The sequence below is a fragment of the Schistocerca cancellata genome, chromosome 4 (assembly GCF_023864275.1).
Source record: "Schistocerca cancellata isolate TAMUIC-IGC-003103 chromosome 4, iqSchCanc2.1, whole genome shotgun sequence".
NCBI classification, from domain to species: Eukaryota; Metazoa; Arthropoda; class Insecta; order Orthoptera; family Acrididae; genus Schistocerca; species Schistocerca cancellata.
Genome location: NC_064629.1, coordinates 503,661,016 through 503,680,677, shown reverse-complemented (window position 1 = coordinate 503,680,677; position 19,662 = coordinate 503,661,016).

The following is a 19,662-nucleotide window of genomic DNA, read 5'->3' as shown; positions in this document are numbered from 1 at the left end:
AGCTTCCAACACTGACAATGATCCTTCTGATTGATGCCAGTTACAAACAGCAATTGAAAAGGCAGTTTTGTCATGAACGTGGAGGGAAGGGTAAGATTTCCCCACAGATCTAGGGTGAAGGGGTACCTTCTTTCTTCTCTTAAAAACTGCAGATTTTCTCTGAAAAACTGCTGTCTGCGTGAAACTGCCACATTAAGACTGCATGTGTAGAAATTCATATTCAGCAAAGGTGTTGATAGCCATGCAGTAGAGGGTCATATAATACAAGGAATGGTGAAAATGTTTCCGTTTGTGGGTGTCTCTACAGTTTGTAAGCAACATAGCTCTACTTTGATGTCGGTATATAAGCAATGTCGGTATATAAGCACTGACATTTAGATTAGGGACCAGAGTAGCACTAGTGTCTCTTTGAGGTGCATGCAGTAAATGTGGAAACATGAACTATGGTGATTAAAATAAGACCAATGTGCTGTTATTCATTCGTTGGCTGCCAAAAGGTATCTGCAACCTGGTGCATCATTGGGACGATTCCATCAATGCTCATAGGAGTTTTGCCTCATAGGTATCCTGGTTGTGGACTGTACAATCTTTGAACAGAAACTCTTTAATCACCATTTATATTAAGAATAACAATAATAATAGTAATTATTGTTGGCTTTGGGACTCTATATTCCTTGAAATGATTTCTCATGATGTCCCATAAATATTGAAGTTTTCATGTACAAATAAGAAAGTGGATAGCATGACCCTGTTCACTCAAATGTCACCATTGCCTATCCATAAAATCATGGTGTTTGGGTGACCATGGCCATGCTGCAGCTTTTTTGTTAGTATATGATAAATTTAAAGCATAAGCAACTAATGATGAGCATTTAATCATTGCTACTAGATATGAAGTTGATGCTTCTGAGTCAGCTGTGTGTTGGAAGAGATTCTGTGTGATGATATGCTAGGTGTCACGTAGAAACTGTAGAGGAGAAATGGTAGAGATTGTGGTTTATGTCTTTGGTGGTAGGTTGGAGGCAATCATTTGAACACGTTGGTCACAAAGGCAGAGATTGTTTCAGTGGTGAAGTTGCAATGTGATATTCTGGATGAGTGGGCTTATGGTTCTTTGGGCACATCTAAAATGTAGCACCTTTGAGAGTGAAGTGGGATGAAGCTTAAGTAGAGAGATTTTTTGATGGTACTGTGGATTGACAGTCATTCTAGGCTTTGGGTGTGCTCTTGGCAGTAAGACTTGATGATGAATGTATCAGGCAACTGATGTAGGTGCTCTACCAGATATTATGGGGTTGATAATGGCAGTATCTGCAGTGAAGATAAAGTACACAAAAGGAATTTAAGGTGATACACATAGGATAAGGAAAATTCCTGTAGAATGTAAATAATTTAGGTGTAATAGAGATCACTCACCAAGCAGTAGAAATGGCATGCAAAACAAGAATGAAACCTTGGTAGCTTTCTGAAAAAATTCTTTGACAAGCTACAGCAACAAACGCACATGCCTGTGTGCACATGTGTGATGATGATGTTTGGTTTGTGGGGCGCTCAACTGCGTGGTTATCAGCGCCCGTACAATTACCCAGTCTTTGCTCAGTCCAATTTCGCCACTTTCCTGGATGATGATGAAATGATGAGGACAACACAAACACCCAGTCATCTCGAGGCAGGTGAAAATCCCTGACCCTGCTGGGAATCGAAGCCGGGACCCCGTGCTCGGGAAGCGAGAACGCTACCGCGAGACCACGGGCGGCGGACGTGCACATGTGTGTGTACACACGTGCAATCTCCCAACTTGTATTCCCCTTACCTTACGGTTTTCATTAATAAAGTTTTATGTCATGTTTACAGGGTGAAGTCATGGATGAACCTGGAGTTCAATTAAATATAATAGACTACTACACACAACTAGTGGATTTTATAGTAACTCCGAATGCTTTCATTTGGAAGTATGAGTGTCACCCGTATCCACATTCTGTGGATGTGGGTTGGAGGTTCCTGTATATTATAATTCACAGACAACCTGAACAATAAAATGTCTAAAGCCAGATAATCTTAATGTTTTTGTACAGTACAAAAAGTTTTTGTATCGAATTTCCAGTTCATTCACTAAAGCACACAGAAAGTAGTATAATCAGAAACCATATTTCCATTATGACTTAATAAAAAATGAGTAGATTAGTCTAAGGAATTACTAATTGTTGTTTTATTTTCTGTAGGTATGTAACTTAACACTTTTGTGCAGCATTTTTTAGGAGACTCAGCAAAGTTAATTTTTCTGGTATTGCATTGGAACTGTATTCAGTTGACTTTATTAATTTGTCAATAAATTTATTCTTGATTTAAGAGTAAAAGTATGGTGGTAAATGTATTTAGTAACTGCTGATATGAGTTAAAATTACAAGAGGAAAAAATTAAGACCAGTATTTTGTGTTTTCATTTTATGTCACATTTTATGTTTTCAGGAGATCAGTATTCAATGTAAATAGTTTAGTGCTTATAAGAAAGTAATATTTCTTTCCCAAACAAATGTTCTAATAAGTACAAAGTGGTTTTCCCTTTTAAATTAGTAACAGCATGTTTCAATATCAGGAGGACTCTGCAGGAGCTGCATAGGTATTTTCTTCTTTTGGCTCTTGACCACACACCTTTGCCATGATTTGGTATGGTGTTCTTCTTGGTTATAATGGTTACTGGACAGCATTTCTTTGTGCAAGATGAGAAAAAATCTGTCAATTGTAACAAAGGCTGTCTTTGAGTTTGAGGAACACTACACCTTGCTCCCTTGTTTGACTGGTTTCAAAGACATATACTACTATAGTGATGTCCATGCCTTAAAAGGTACCATGCTTTCATCCACAACATATACCTTACTGGGAACATGTTGGTGGGAAATGTATGAGCTCTGACCTTATGAAGTTCATCATGATTGGATGTCCTTTTCGAATTCAAATGACTTGGGCTTTGACAAGGGTGACCTACAGTAGGTTCTAAACTATATTAGTGCACTACTGTCAACAACACAACAGTACTCATCAAGATATTTGTAACACTCCAGATCTGTAACTCATCTGCCGAGAAGTCTTTCCAGTTGATTGTCACCTCATGGTGTGACCAGATTGCTAGTTTTGTTTCAACTGCTTGTATACAGATTTGCCTGTAGAACCACAAGCTCTATAATCTCAGTGGTAAATAAAGAAAGGGGGCAGTCTTTTTCTTATACTGTATTTTGTCAATGATCTACTGAAAATGGGTTTCTCTTATATATGAATGTGAAGTGAGTCAAAAACAGCAGCATCATCTGACCATTCCTCTTCTGCTGACAGCCCTTTTTCATCTATGGTTCCATTACCAGAAATATTAATGTTCATAGCACAGGTCCTGCTTTCACTATAACTGTTATCATGCTGTGGAACTTAACTTGGATCAATATCCTGCACAATGTCTGAAACCAATTAGTCACCTGTTCCTTCATCAGTTTTTGTTTCAGAATCTTCACAGTCCTTAGACAGTGTGGTATTTCATTTGTGACACGCTGATGTTCCCTGCCACTTTTTATTAGAATTTTGATACAACATCACTTTCATTTAATTTATTATCATCCTTTGCATCATTTACATGATATAGGAATTGTCATAATACTGTTCAGAATGTGCACAGCAGAATATTACAAATTTTTATCAAACACATAAAATTAACGTTATGTTGAAAATTAAAACATAGAATTAAAACACATAAAATTAACATTATGTTGAAAATTAAAACATTGAATTAAAACACATAAAATTAACATTATATAATATGTTGAAAATTAAAACATTGAATTACTGGGTTGTTCTTTTACATGCTTTTTTAACATGTGATAGATTTATATATATTTAATACATGTTGGAAAACACATATTACATATAATTTAGAGTTAACAGAGTATAAATGAGACATAAAACTGACAAAGAGAACAACATGATATTGACAATACAACTATCAGTTAGTGATGTAAGGATTCAAAACTTTGTAACTTAGGTGTTGTAAAACGCCTGTATGTCTAATAATGTTACAAGATCCAATGATGACAGAGTAGATTTGTCAAAACAAGTAATATTAATTAAAAGAATTACTAGCAAACTCGGTAAACTTGATTCTTGAAGAATAAATATAATTTGCAGACCACCCCTAATAACTGATGCACTGTCAAGCATATAACCAGTGCTTCTTCTGGTATATATTTCTGTGGTCCAAGTTCCTTTGACATTTTTAATACAAAAGGCAATGAAACATTGTGATATGAGCAATAAATGTTTCACTAGTTTTTAAAATATATTAGTTACAGATATTAAATTTTACTTAGCACAGAGTGAGAACAACCCTAGAAACTTTACCATGAAGTACAGAAATGAGCCGATAAAAGGTAAAACAACCTATACTGTAGTAACTAATCACTGTGTTATATGACTTCACAAGTGATGACAGTAGTGATGTAATGACAAATATTGTAGTAGTTTCTATACAGCTGGTACAACATACTACTACAGGATGTCATACACATCCAGATGTGATATAATATATTGGCATGAAAGAAGTAAATCTAGTGGACTGGTGGTAAGTATGCTTCCTGTAGTCCATAAAAACCAATAATTTTGTTATAAGTATATTTTTATGTCTTGGCAAAAATTATCTTAGTCGTAAGCATATTTCCCACTGACCCTTACAACAATCTTATTTGGTGGTACATAAATTGCCCATGGCACCTGAAAGGCAGTGCAGAATACTACCACTAGACACTAGGAGCATACGGAGTTCATACAATCTATTCACATGAACACAATTCAGAAATACAGTAACTGGTTACTATACTTCCTGTGGCCTCTTAAAATACTTTGAGGATTATGCTTGGCTTAAAATCTTTTACAGGATGTGAGATTACATATTGAGAGATTATGCTATTTGGTGGAAAAAATTATCTGTTACTTAGTGAGAGATTATACCATTTACTAGAAAAAACTGTGCACCACATTAACGACTCTGTAGAATTTCAGGAAGAATAAGCAGTTAAAATAATTATATTAGGAAAATCCAAAGTTTTGATTACCAATAAGAAAACCTATACAAAAACTGAGTAACCTAATGCTTTTCATGTATGGTGGCATGTACAGCTGTTAGTGCCTATAGAGAAGTATGGAAGAAATATTTCAATAAGGTGACAACTGCACATTACATTTGAAACAATAAATATCACCATGGAGACTCTTTCCATGTGGAAAAGGAATCAAGTTCATTGAAACACAATATTTAGCCTCAAGAAGTGAAATTCTCAATACTGCCAATAAACTCTTTTTAAAAGTACAAGAAACTATCCCTAGCTTTTGAAACTATTGATATATGTCTCATTGAATCCACAGTGTCTGTTACTGGTGTTTGGCGTTACTCACCAAAAATCAATTATCTATGTTTTTCCTTCCAGCAGAATTAAGACCATTTTGATATGTGACATCTTGGCAACTTGTCCCATCTTAGCACAGGTTGCACTAAGTACCTGTAGCTTGACAACTTGTATGATGTAGCGGTAATAAATTATATAAACACAACGTCCCCAGGAATCACTCTCTCTATTAATTAAAAATGATCAAAATTCTGATATTAACCCTAACATAAAAATAGAAAAATCTGGCAGGGGACTTTAATTTATTATGTGTATTGGTCTGGTAATAATGGTTCTGTGTGGAATTATGACCTAGTGCAAGTCTTCCAATTGGATACCATTTTGATGTCTTGCATGTCCCTAACATATTCCCATTACACAACTGGAGAAAGGGGAGCTACAGTTTCATATGGGCTCTGAACAAGATGTTATGTCTGGTGAATCTCCATCTCACAATAAATTAAATACAAGGTTAAATTGCAGATGGAAAATTCAGTGGTCTGACTAGGATTCAATCCAATTACACATTACAAATCACACATTACATGGTACATTACCTTTGGTTTTCTAGACACATGCTGTAGCCCTAGATGGAGAGGCCCAAATTAACTTTGTTGCTTTCTGGAGTTGCGGCAGAAGTTTCCTTTATTGCTCTCCATGAAATGTACCACTGCCTCTGTAGCTGACCATCTCATTCCTCTCAACATTGACTTGAGATGTCAGTCCAAATGTGAGTTAAGTATACAGCAGATATCCATATTTCCACTGAATCTCTCATGTAGCGAATTGTAGCAATTTTATTTTTGTTTCATCTGTAAAATTTAGTTCTTGTGGCATAAATATCTTCACCCTCTCAACCCCCCCCCCCCACCCATCACCCTTTGTCATGATAACTGTCTGTGGATGCTCATATGTTTACTTAAGATATATTAAAGACACAATGTAGGTAAGCATATGTTGAAACAATTCTTTAATAACTGTGTCAAAATCACTGCCACTGAATGATAAAAAAATGCTTACAGGTTCCTTGATGAAGAGTATGATAATGAGGGTCACTAAAAGATCTGATCTATTTAGTTTGAGATGTGAAATAGATGGTCAGAATTACAAATGTGATGAAAATATCTCCTCAGAGAATGACTTCATAAAGAATCTCTAAGACTGGCTACATGTGTCTTATGTACTTTGTAATGTTGTAAATGTATATATCTGCCATTAGACTTCAGGAGGTCATGTAGTTTACACCTAAAAGTTTTCAGTGTTCCTTTGAGCATTTCAGCAATGGTGCAGTTGTTTGTCAAACCTAGCTTGTAGGATCATTATCAGGCTTCTGATATCAGTCAGTAAACTCATTCAGTGCATATTTTGGTAGTAAAACAATGACATTACTTTTATTTATAGAAAGAAGTGTTGTATACCAGTAATATTCACTGGTCCCTTCTGTACTAAAGTAGTACCTTTCTCTGCGAAGATTCTTCCAAATACAAGACAAGCTTCTCATCTAATTTCTCCAGTCAAATCCATGGGGGAATGACTGCAGAAATTCTTCTGTTGTATTTTCTGTTTTCTTTGGGTAGATACAAAGTTTGAACTTTTCTCCAGAACAGTTAAACATTTCTAAATGCAGCATTGTTGCCAACTGTCACAAATACTACAGTAACCCCAAAATCTCCATTTCATATATCTTGAACTTAGCTGTGAAGGAACCTGGGAAACTAAGGCATTTCCATGATTAATTAGTTGATACTGATAAAAAGATTTGTAAGAAAATACTACACTTTTAACATCTTTGCCAGTGATTATTTTCATCAATGGAATTTTAATTTCTCAAATGTTAGCAGTGTCTCACTGATTGAGCCATAACTGGGTGTTGTGGTTATGGTTGTGATAATATTTTTTTATTGTTTTGCTTGAAAGATGGCTATATATATTAAATTCCACAAAGTTTTCATTACTCCAGGATAAGCTGAAATATTACTTGAATTATTACATGAAATGGTATGGCATGATGGCTGACCATACCAATAGAAATCAAGCGTGAAGGTAAACCAATATATGAATCAGAATATTCTAAATTTATAGGTTCTTATACTGGTAAGAAAAAGAACTGGAAGTCACATGTTAAAAAATCTTCTTAAACATATTAGTTCTGAAAGTTCCACATTGCAGATATCAAATTATGGAAATGAAAAGGTAAATAAGTTGACTAACTTTTCCTATTATCTTATTCCTAAACGTCTTACAGCTTTATATTCTGGGGTAATTCATCACTGAGGAGAAAAATGTTTGTTGCACAGAAGTATGTAATAAGTATTACACATGGTGTCCACTCTAAAGCTGCCTTTAGATATATTGAAACAGTAGAGCATACGCATTACATTTACTCTCTTATGAAACCCATTGTTGGCAGGTTTGATTATCATGAACATGAATGCAGAAGTTGTAATTTGAGAGCTGTTGTAAATAGTTTGAAAACAACAAAATGCATAAATATAAGACTAAAGGGAGAAATTATTTCTTAGTGTGGCACAAACAGGAGTGAAACTAGACAGAAGAAGTGCCATCATTTCCATTTTCACTCATTTCACAAGTTTCTCGTAAAAGCACTTATTCTCCTCTTTTACAAATGGTATCACTTCAGCTAAATCCCTTGTCTTTTCTTCAGACAGCCTACATTCATGGTGTAGTGTTTCCAGCTGCACATGTTAAGATCAGAAGGCCTCACATTTCTCTTCAAGATGTAATATTCCTTGAATCTTCAATTACGCTAAGAGTTGACCAGACTTGCAGTACCCCTTGGCCGTTTAGCACTCAGTCTGATCTATTGTGCTTTTGAAATATGCACATTGGTAAGATTCATATATTTTTCAGCACCTGTCTTAAAGTCATAAAAGCCGGTCAGTGTGGCCAAGTGGTTCTATGAGCCTCAGTCTGGAACCGCGCGACTGCTATGGTCACAGGTTTAAATTCTGCCTCAGGCATGGATGTGTGTAATGTCCTTAGGTTAGTTAGTTTTAAGTAGTTCTAAGATCTAGGGGACTGGTCACCTCAGATGTTAAGTCCCATAGTGCTCAGAGCCATTTGAACCATTTGAAATTCATAAAAAACTGTTTCTTGCATAATACTCACTATGAATAATGTTATGTGCATAGCATCAGTGATGAGGGGATCTAAATCTTTTGGAACTTCACACACAGACTCTTTCATTTCTCAATGGGACCAAAATCATGATCACAAGACATAAAAGAGTGTCCTTTCACAAAAAACTTGGGTGGTATTTCAGTAAAGTAACCCTTTGCTCTAAGGTAAGCCCAAAGGAACATCATCATCTTGTTTTTGTTCTGCCCACAGCAGTTGTAGCTTCACATTATTGGTTTATTTTGACAAGTAAGTGTCAAAGTAAAGGCTTTGTGCACACAGGAAGCAATTTAATTCCCACCCTTGCCACATACAGCCTCATGCCAGAGAAACATATGACAGGTTTGATTATCATGATCATGAATGCAGAAGTTGTAATTTGAGAGCTGTTGTAAATAGTACATTTCACTGGGCCTTAATGAACTAAGAGAAATCACTTTTGCAAATCCATTGATGCTGTACATATTTCTGAGTTAAACACATGACTCTTGACTGTGTCAGGTTTCATGGAGTCCATAGCTTCCTTTGCTTTTCGATGATGGCATTCTAGCTGCAGTTTATGGTCTTTATTATTGGGATCACACTTCAATTTGGCTTTAAGAAGGTCACATGTAGAATAAGTGTCACTTGACAAACAATACAATTTTAGCATGGGGAATTTGTCTTTAAAGACTTTTGCACAGAAATGGTATGTGATGTTAGTGTCTCCATGTTGCCTTTGAAATTCCTTAAATAAGTGATAAAAAGTCAGGTCATCACTTAAGTATTGTTTTGTCACCCGATTTTTTCCTGGAATAGTGGCTTTCTTGCCTTGATATGGCAAAGGACACACTACTGTTGTTAATGACAGACCATAAGGGGGCACTCTGATAGAAAAGCTTTAATGTGTTGGGCATTGCAGCTCAGCTGAGAAAATTAAGTAAAGACTTCAGTGGAAAAAAACTGTCAGACAGAAAACACATATGTGGTCCAGGTCGTTTTACAAAAAGTGAAATTGATTCTTTGGCTCAAATATTATGGACTAGCAATAAGGAGAAATGTAGGAGATTTGGAGAGTTGTTTGGGCAACATGGTTTCACAGAGTGTCAACAGATGAAACTCCACAGCATGGTTTGCGTGTAAAAGGGGAATATTCATCTTGCAAGTACTGGCTGAGCAATGCTACAAACATACAATATACCCACAAGCATTCCTTACCACTTGCTGTAATGGAGGCTAGTAGGCCTATATACAGGGATCTGGTAGACAAAAATCTACTTGGGAAATGTATGCGTGGTCTCTCTCAGAATCCAAATGAAAGCACCAACAGCTGTATATGGGAGAGAATACCCAAAACTGTGTTTGCTGGGCTGACAGTGCTGAAGATTGGTGTAATGGATGAAATAATAACATTTAATGATGATGCAGACAAGAAGGAATATGGCTTCAGCTGTAACTCCTATTGATTAGCGGCGGGTAACCTAAGCAGAGACATTTGCAGAAGCTGCTAACAAGGAGTCTAGGATAAAGAAAAGAATGAAGAGAAAGGTTTGGAAGGTAGGAGATGAGATACTGGCAGAAGTAAGGCTGTGAGGAGTGGGCGTGAGTCATGCATCGGTAGCCCAGATGGTAGAGCACTTGCCCGCGAAAGGCAAAGGTCCCGAGTTCAAGTCTCTGTCAGGTGCACAGTTTTAATCTGCCAGGAAGTTTCATATCAGCACACACTCCACTGCATAGTGAAAATCTCATTCTAGAAACATCACCCAGGCTGTGGCTAAGCCATGTCTCTGCAGTATCCTTTCTTTGAGGAGTGCTAGTTCTGCAAGGTTCGCAGGAGAGCTTCTGTAAAGTTTGGAAGGTAGGAGATGAGATACTGGCAGAAGTAAGGCTGTGAGGACCGGGCGTGAGTTGTTCTTTGGTAGCTCAGATGGTAGAGCACTTGCCCACGAAAGGCAAAGGTCCCGAGTTCGAGTCTCTGTCAGGCACACAGTTTTAATCTACCAGGAAGTTTCATATCAGCACACACTCCGCTGTAGAGTGAAAATCTCATTCTGGAAACATCCCCCAGGCTGCGGCTAAGCCATGTCTTCGCAGTCTCCTTTTGTTCAGGAGTGCTAGTTCTGCAAGGTTCGCAGGAGAGCTTCTGTAAAGTTTGGAAGGTAGGAGACGAGATACTGGCAGAAGTAAGGCTGTGAGGACCGGGTGTGAGTCATGCTTCGGTAGCTCAGATGGTAGAGCACTTGCCCGCGAAAGGGGCAAAGGTCCCGAATTCGAGTCTCGGTCCGGCACACAGTTTTAATCTGCCAGGAAGTTTCATGTCTATGTATTTTCAGGTAAGTAAATGATTTCAGTCAATAGGTTAACTAAAACCTCACAATCAGAATAATGATTTTTGTCTTGACAAAATTTGTTTCAGTAACAAATTAAACACATTTAAATGCTAGAACATAACTTGTGCACAATTGAACCCTTGTAATAAAAATTAAAAGGGCATTCAAGGCATGTATCTGTAATAATTACTTCAGCAGTGTCCTGTTGTTACAAACAAACCACATATCTACTTCAATTGTCAACAGTTCACGCAAGTATGCACCAAGACAATAACAGAGAATGGAGGGTGCATGACGCATTATTTGAACATCAATGCTGATGTTAGTCGCGATTACCATCTTGCAACAGCTGTAAATACTGTTTTGTGCTGTTCTGGTGCTTGTATCAGAATGTATGTTATTGGCATTGGTGGTTACAGCAGAATTTCACCTATAACACAAATTCTCATTTTTTGGCACTTGACTTGTTATTTACTTACATGCCACAATTTGCCCTCCAGTGACCACAGGTAAGCTGCATATCTTTCTATATGTCAGGAGTCCACCATTAGCATAATTTTTTTAGTGCAATAGTGGATGTAAAAAAAAAAAGTGTTTTGAGATTGCCCAATATAGAGCACTGGATGAATGGCTCCATCATTGGATCTCTGAGTGTGACATGAAGCTAAAAGGTTTAATTGGGTGGTAAAAAGGCAATTATTTGGTAGTGTGCGAATCTGTGCACCACACAGTAGCACAGGCCAGATGCTCAAATTGTCACCACTGCTAACCAGAATCCAGCCTCCCACTGCCAGCAAGTCATCACTGAGAAGAGTGAGTGATATTTCAGTTTTTTGAATAGTTAAGTGTGAAAGTGAAGTGCTCTCTTTGTATGTGGTAGTTAGATTAGGCTTTGTTTGTTACATGACACAACAACAGGTCATGAAAAGTCAATACAGAATGTTGAAGTATTCACTATGGGTTCTGAAGATACCATCTTTAATATTTTTATCCCCACATATGAAGAAAGCTGCATTACTAAATGAACAAAGAGAAGACATTTTTATTCATCTTTATAAATCTGTGTACTATTGTCCATATCAGAGTAGTTTTCATAGTCTAGGATTCACCATCTGAAAGGGAGGGATCTTGGAAGGGATGATCCACAACCACCTTGTGTGGATCATAGAATCCTTTTGTATTCTTTAAGTGTGAGTGTAATTCAGGTTTAAACTAATAGGTATATTGTTCAACCTTGAGAAAGGGCTGCAAGACTACTTGGAGGTGTATTATCCCCAGACAAACATCATACATGGAGTTTGCGGGGATATATTCCTCATCTTCTGTGGTACTTTGTTTCATCTTGTTTGAATTTTCTCATTTTGAGAAAACAGAACCACATTCTAAGCCAATATTGCATAAATATTTCTTTATGTGAAACACCAGTTTTGACAGACTTTGCTGTCATCTTCAGGTCTCTCCAGCTTAAAATGAACATGCATCATAATGAAAAGATTTTTTAAGACCTGAAGATAACAGCAAAGTCTGTTGAAACGTTTTCAAATAAAGGTATGTTTATAGAATATTGGCTTCAGAATGTTTTTTCTTTCTTTCTTTTTTTTTTGCCTTGTCATTTTTGATAAGAATCATCAACACTCAGCCATATTGTTTTACATGAGAGAATGGGGTCCTTTAAGGTAGTGATTCAACTGCAACTGCTTTTACAGCTTCTTTAAATAATATAATATCTATAGTAAGGAACCCCAATCAGTGTTTTATCTTTCCTCCATCCTCTCTGCTACCACATGGCAGTTGTAGCTGAAAACTGAGATGTGACAAGAATTGTGATATTACAAGATTACATTAATTACAGCATGCACAGGGGCATTTAAAAATCATTATTCCCTTGCTCCATACGTGAATGGTACAGGAAAAAAATCCTAACAACTAGTACACTGGAACATATCCTCTGCCATGCACTTAACAATGGTTTGTGGAGTACACGTGTAGAAGTAGATGTAGATGTATGGAAAATACAAGTTTTAAGGTTCCAAATTCAAATTCATAGGGTATTCTTTTTAACCAGGCATGTCATATTTTTAATTGTTCAGGTCTTAGAATGAAGGCCATCATGTTAAAGGATCTGTGAAGTCTCTGTGGCTCACTTCAAAAAAGCTTACATCATCTCCACACCTGGGGTATACGAAAGTATCATCTTCCAAAGCACTCACGATTTTTGTGATTATAGCTCATTTATGTATATAAAGAACCTGATTTGTTTTACTAGTTGTCTCTCCTGTGTGCATGCCTCAGATGAATTTACAGTATACACTGCAGAATGTTATAAAATCACAAAGGTGGAGCAAATGAGTCATGAACGAGGGAAGAATTTTTTCATGTGATTCAACTCTCTGAGTGGCCTCTGCAGACACATCCAACAGAGAAAGGACCCAGATTATTCATGACTATTCTCCTGTTACAGAAGCAGCATTGCAGGCATCCTTGGTGTACAGAGTAAAAAGGAAGCTGATACAGTGGCCAAGTACGCTTTTATTGGACACACTGTGAAAAAGTGTTCTCTGCACCCATGAGACATTGCCTCACTATTGATATGGATCATACACCAATTGGAGGATGAGTGTTTACTGTTTGACAACGGCATTCTTACTTACAGTGTCAGATATAGCACTGTGTAGTAAAGTTGCCTTCCATAGAACCAAGGATATCAACATAAGCAAGAAGATTAACCTCATTTAATTGCCTGTGGAGTACACATTTCAGTATGAACCATTTTAATGAAGTATGTTTCATACTATTATCAGAGAACAGCAAGTAAATGTAAATAGAGAAAGGCTACTTATTTTAGATACCAACAAGATGAGCATTTTACACATTTGAGAAATTTGTGAATTGTCTGGATTCCATCCCCCCTCTCCCAGGCACAAATCCATGTACCCTTCTCTCTGTATCTAATGTATATCACATGTTCAGATGTGACATCATTTTTCAAAGTGTTGATGCATCATCTAACTGATACAAAACCTGGGAACCTGCCAAGTCTTTACATAGGTGGATGTGGAAAGCTGCCTAGGACATAATCCAGGCTGGTCAGCACACTGGCCTCTACCATTAATCCATGAAACATATTCAATATTGGGCAAGCACCTCTCCTTTTGTTACATAACTAGGAACTTCAACATGCTCAGCTATCCGAGGAGGTATCATCAACAGGATATTCCAACCTAATCTTCCTCCATTCCTTTGTCTTAGTTTAGTTATCAGCCAGACACAAATATGTGCTGTACTATTTCAGTCTATTTCATCTTGTGACATTTTCAAACCATTTAATCACACTTGTCTCAAGACGTATTAGTACAGCTGCTTAAGATCAAGATTTCATCATTATCACCATCACAGTCTCAAGAAGTCTAATAATTCAACCACGGGAATAACACTTTAACTGTCAGCTTAGTGAAGCAGTGTCAAATGGTTTTATTCATGAGAATTGTAACCACCCGGTTAGGGTGTAGGGCGTAACTATTTTTGTTACAGCAACTAATGGTGATTCACCACCTTCAAACGTCCACTCAAAAGTTATTTATTTTATGATGATTTTACCTTTACCTGCTCCTAGTCCAGTCTCACAGAATTAATCTGTATGCTAAATTTGACTTTCATGTGGGTGGAACAGTGATCATTTCTATCTCAGAAAATATTTTGTGTTCTTTTAATATATCATGTCACATTTGTAACCTGACAGAATTGAAAATGTTGAATGCAACTTTATACTTTTTCTTCTGTCAGTTCTCCATCCAATCCTCAGCATAAACAAATTAACATTTTTACCACATCTCATGGATCCAAATCAGTAAGACATACCTCAGCAGTCATGCATCGGAAACCATTGTGCGCTGCCTTCAGTAGATACCTGCTGGTACTCACTTTAATTGCTGGTACTCACTTTAATTAACTAAGGTAATTGCTGTAGTGGTTCCTTTGAAATGAAAACTGATGATCTCCATCCTCATCTTTCTCATATTTTAGCTAGTGTGCTTCATTACTAATGACCTCATCACTGATTGGTCATTAAATTCTAATTATTCTCTCTATTTTTAAAGCAACTCAACAGAGATTCTCCAGTATGATTATTACAACTAAACAGTGTTAAATATTCTGCAGCTACAACATCCTATCTGAAAACATTAGATCAAGTCTGCGATAAAAGCTTTACACATGACTTTATATTCAGTCTTTTGCTCGGAATATAAAAAACAGGTCTTCGCAGTATGGCAATACTGCAGTGTGGCTTCATGGTCAATGATGTACTGGAAGCATTATCACTGCTGTGATTTATTGCCAGTCAGTGTTATGGCTCATCCAGTTGTAATGGTCGCCTGGTCGTAGATATTGCTAATTGCTATAATCGCACTATTTCACTCCCATTTACGGAGCTTGTTAGCACTTGATATTAGGTTGGCGCCATTAAAATGCATTGTGTTGTGGTAATCGCTGCTACTTGCTGGATCGCTGCTGTCTCCCGATGCTGATGCTGGCTCTAAATCTGGTTGTCTAGGGTTAAAAACATGAGGTCCCGTGTTTTTTATGTGCTTTTGATGATAAAGGATGAGCGAAACCAACAAATATGTAAACTTCAAATATTTATTACTCTGGTGGCCATCTTAATTCCACTGTCCACCAAAGACCATGACTCAACACAAAGTAGTACTTCCGTTACATGTTCTTTGCATTGTTTATCCACCTCAAACAATAACACACAAACACACTTTACCAAAGTGACATTCCAACTGCCTCCTGACCGTTCTTGCTGCTTGTATTTATAACATTGTCAAAGAACTACTAAAAAGAGATATAGTTTACAAGTCACATGTACATCTGTTATCATAATTTGTGCAGAAAAGTTATTAATTTGCATCGAGTGACATAATTTAACATGTTATTAAAATGACAGACAGATTTGTTGACTTGACAGAATAATTCTTTGTTACAAAAAGGCCGTTTTTTAGAAGTTTGTCAATTGACTTCTCTAATTTGCATAAATAAGTAAATAACATGAATTATTAAGAATTACATTGGTTTTCGTCTAAAATAGGATTGATTTCGTGAATACTGAGTGAAAACGCTCCTAGTGAACAAATAGGTTTCACTGGGTGATTTTTATTTAAGGAGATCCAAAATACCTAAGTTGTCCACTATTTTTCGTACTTCATATTAATTATTTAAGATGAACTCAGTGTTTTTACATGATGACATTTGCTGTATCAGTGATCAAGTGATGTTAACTTTTGTGTGGGTCAGTTACTCAGTATAATTTAATGGGTTGACCATTTATGGAGACATGTTATGCAATCATTGTTAACATACACCATACCTTTGCTATAATCATAAATACTCGTTAAACTGGCTGAATTTGGAGGGTATGGCATACTTCGGTACAGTAAAGCCTTTAATATGTTCCGTTACAATGCCCCCCTCGGGTAATATCATTTACAGAACGTTAATGATATTAGCCGACTAGGACAAATGTGTCAAATTGTTAAAATTTGGAAGAGTACTACTTTAATAATTTTTTTGTTTTTGTTTTACTATGCATAATGTGTATGTATACAAGGACGGTTACAACGTTTCAGAATGACTTTTTCCTGCAAATATTTTAGTTGTGTTGTTTCAAATGCACTTTGTGTTATGTCATTCAGCATGACAGCATAATAAATATACTTAGTAATATATGAAAGTAAAAAAAATGTTAATCTTTGCTCCCAGTGAGCCACATGGAAAATGATCAAAAACAGACACAAATATCTCACATGCGATTTTAAGATATATAAACAATATATGTAAATTATTTCAAAGTCAGTTCTCATTGAGTCACAGATTAATCAAGATAATAGAAGGAACATAAATATATTACATAGATGGACAGGTCATATGTCCATAGGAAAATATTGCAACTGTCTGCTCTTTTTGAGCCACATAAAGGAAATAAAAACAAAAAACATAATTATAAGTATGGACATGATATATAAACACAAACACTAGAGAAGTCACATGTATGAATATAATATGCATTTGAAAAAAAAGGAAATATTTAAAAAACTTGTCTCCCATTGAGACACATAGTCAAGACAGTACAAGAACATATTAATACTAAAATTGGACACTTAAATTGGTCACAACATAACACAAACATCAAACTTGGTGAACATCTGATTAGCTGTAGAAAATTGTACACAAATCTTATGCCTAAGAACACAATAGTAACAAAATGCTGGGTCTTGCACAACAATTTTTTCATTGTCTTTTATTTGGTGCAAGTATGTCCCATATTCAACAATACAAAAGGAAAGTAATAAATGTTTGTCACCTTCTTGCCCATTGCAAGTAAAGAAGATGTCTCAAAATTCAATATTCAATAGTGACAATAAAAATATAAAAACATTCTCTCAGAGATCTGGAACTTTTCCAGGGTCTGTAGGATGAGTGGTAGTTGCTATTTGACACACCCAGTAAAATTTTTGCTGATAACATGGTTTATGGAAAATGGGTAAGTAACTGTATTCAAACAGGGAAATGTGCTTAATCAAGTTTATATGGTTTCAATTCAGTGATGTTTCTTAATCCAAATAACCTTCTTGATCTGGGAAAGATAACTCTATACGCATTAGGATGTGGGCTTTCTTTTATTTCAAATGGACAAATGTCAATGTTTACTTTAACATATTGACAACCTAATTCAACATCTTTGTCTATTTCAGTATTTTCAAACAATAGATCATTTTCAATTTCTTTAGTTCCTAAGTCTAATGTCTCTTTCCTACACTTAGACACACCCCTCTCTGTTTGCAAAGCATTGACATTTAAACATAAACCTTTGTTTTCATCTGTTCCTTTTAACACTGTGTTGTCACTTAACAACCTACTGTTTTCACCCCATTTTTTATAAAGTCCACTACGGATTCTTGTCCACCATGTAGGATACAAGGTTGCACTTACCTTTGCTAATTCTTTCCAAAAGGCATATTTGTTTATACAGTTTCCATAGTTGTTCCACAAAACTTCTAAAAACTTTCCCCCTTTTTGTTGAAAACACACATTTACATTCCATCCCTTTATATTTTCTTTAATATTATTATTATTACCATTCTCATAGATTAGTGTTTCATAGTTCCCAATAGGCAATAGCTTGTCCTCAGATACACATTCCCTAGTCTGCATTTCACTTAAATTAACCTCGTTATTACCCATATTTCTCACATCACTTTTCAATTCTACAAATACTTTTATTTCTTCCTCCATACTCTCATCAATAACATCACTTGATTTAGGATCATTATTTAAATGTCCCTCTATTTCTTCTTCCTCCTCCTCCACAACAACCCCATCTTCAGTTTCCCCCCTATGTATCTGAATCTCAGCAATTGAGTCTTTGGCTCCATTAAACACTTCGTCATCCCCCTTCTTATCAAATAAACCCCCCAAAATAGATTCTATTTGTGGTGTGTCTGACTTGTTATTAACACCAGTATCTTTTTCAGCCCAACTATGGAACTCTGCAATACCTTCAACTTCTGCACTTTCACTAACTACCTGTGCTTGAACACTGTTTTTATTAACTGTATCACTTTTACTTATAGTATCCCAAAACCTTTTATTAAATTCTAGTTTATTCATTCTAACAACATCAGTGTTTTCATGGTACTTACTCTTTACATTGTATCCTCTACTTTTCCAGTTTCGGTTATGTGTTGTCCTATCATAATCTTGTCTAGCCCCAAAACTACGGACATCTAGTAGGACTGTCCACCGTTTCCCGGCTGGTTCCCTCGGTCTGTCCGTTTGTAGTTGTCGTTTTGTTCACTAGTTTCAGCAAACCCCCTTCTATCTTGTTCTCTTCCCCGACACCTACTTCTATCATTCCTGTTATCTCTCCTCCATCCTCCCTCCTGTGTATTGTTTCTGAAATCATTTTCATATCTCCTATCTCCCCTATTTGGAGCATTATTTCCAGAATTTTCAAAGTCTCTCCTCCCATAATAATCTCTATTTACATTCCTGTTCCACCCCCCATACTGGTTGTTGCCAGAGCCAAAACTTTGGTTGTTTTCTCTTTCCAAGGCCCTATCTAATCTATCTACAAATTTCAGGAACTCTTCCATTGAATCGTCTGGTCCATGGACCAATTCCCACTGCAGTCTCTCTGGTAACCTTCTTTTTAAAACATCAATTTGTGTCATAATATCAAAAGAGTTATTCAAGTGAGCAAGTTTTTCAATTGATCTCTGCAAAATTTTTGCATTCCCCCTACTTTCCCTCTATACACTGGTCCATTTAGAAATTCTGACTTTAATCTGGCTTGTATAGATTGTGACCAAAATTTGCAAATAAACTTAGCTTCAAACTCTTCAAAAGTATTCCAAGAATCATTATTCTCATTTGCCTAGGATAGGGCCTCCCCTTCTAGAAACCGTTTTACTAACTTAATTTTTATGTTATCTGACATTCCTACAACAAACATATCCTTACATTGGTGAATAAAGTCAATAGGGTGCAGATTTTCACCAGGAAAGCATTTCACTTGGATGTGCCCACACATTGTATTTTGATTGTAAATCGTTTGTTTGGACATCAATGCGTCCTCCAATTGTGTACATTTAGTGTGTATATTTTCTACTTTTGTATGTACATTAGTGGTATACAGGTTGTATTCTTGTTTAAGGTTTTCTGAAGTTTTGTCTATTCTCTGATCTAATCTTTCAACTTCAGTATCTACTCTGTTGTAGATGACAACAATGCTGT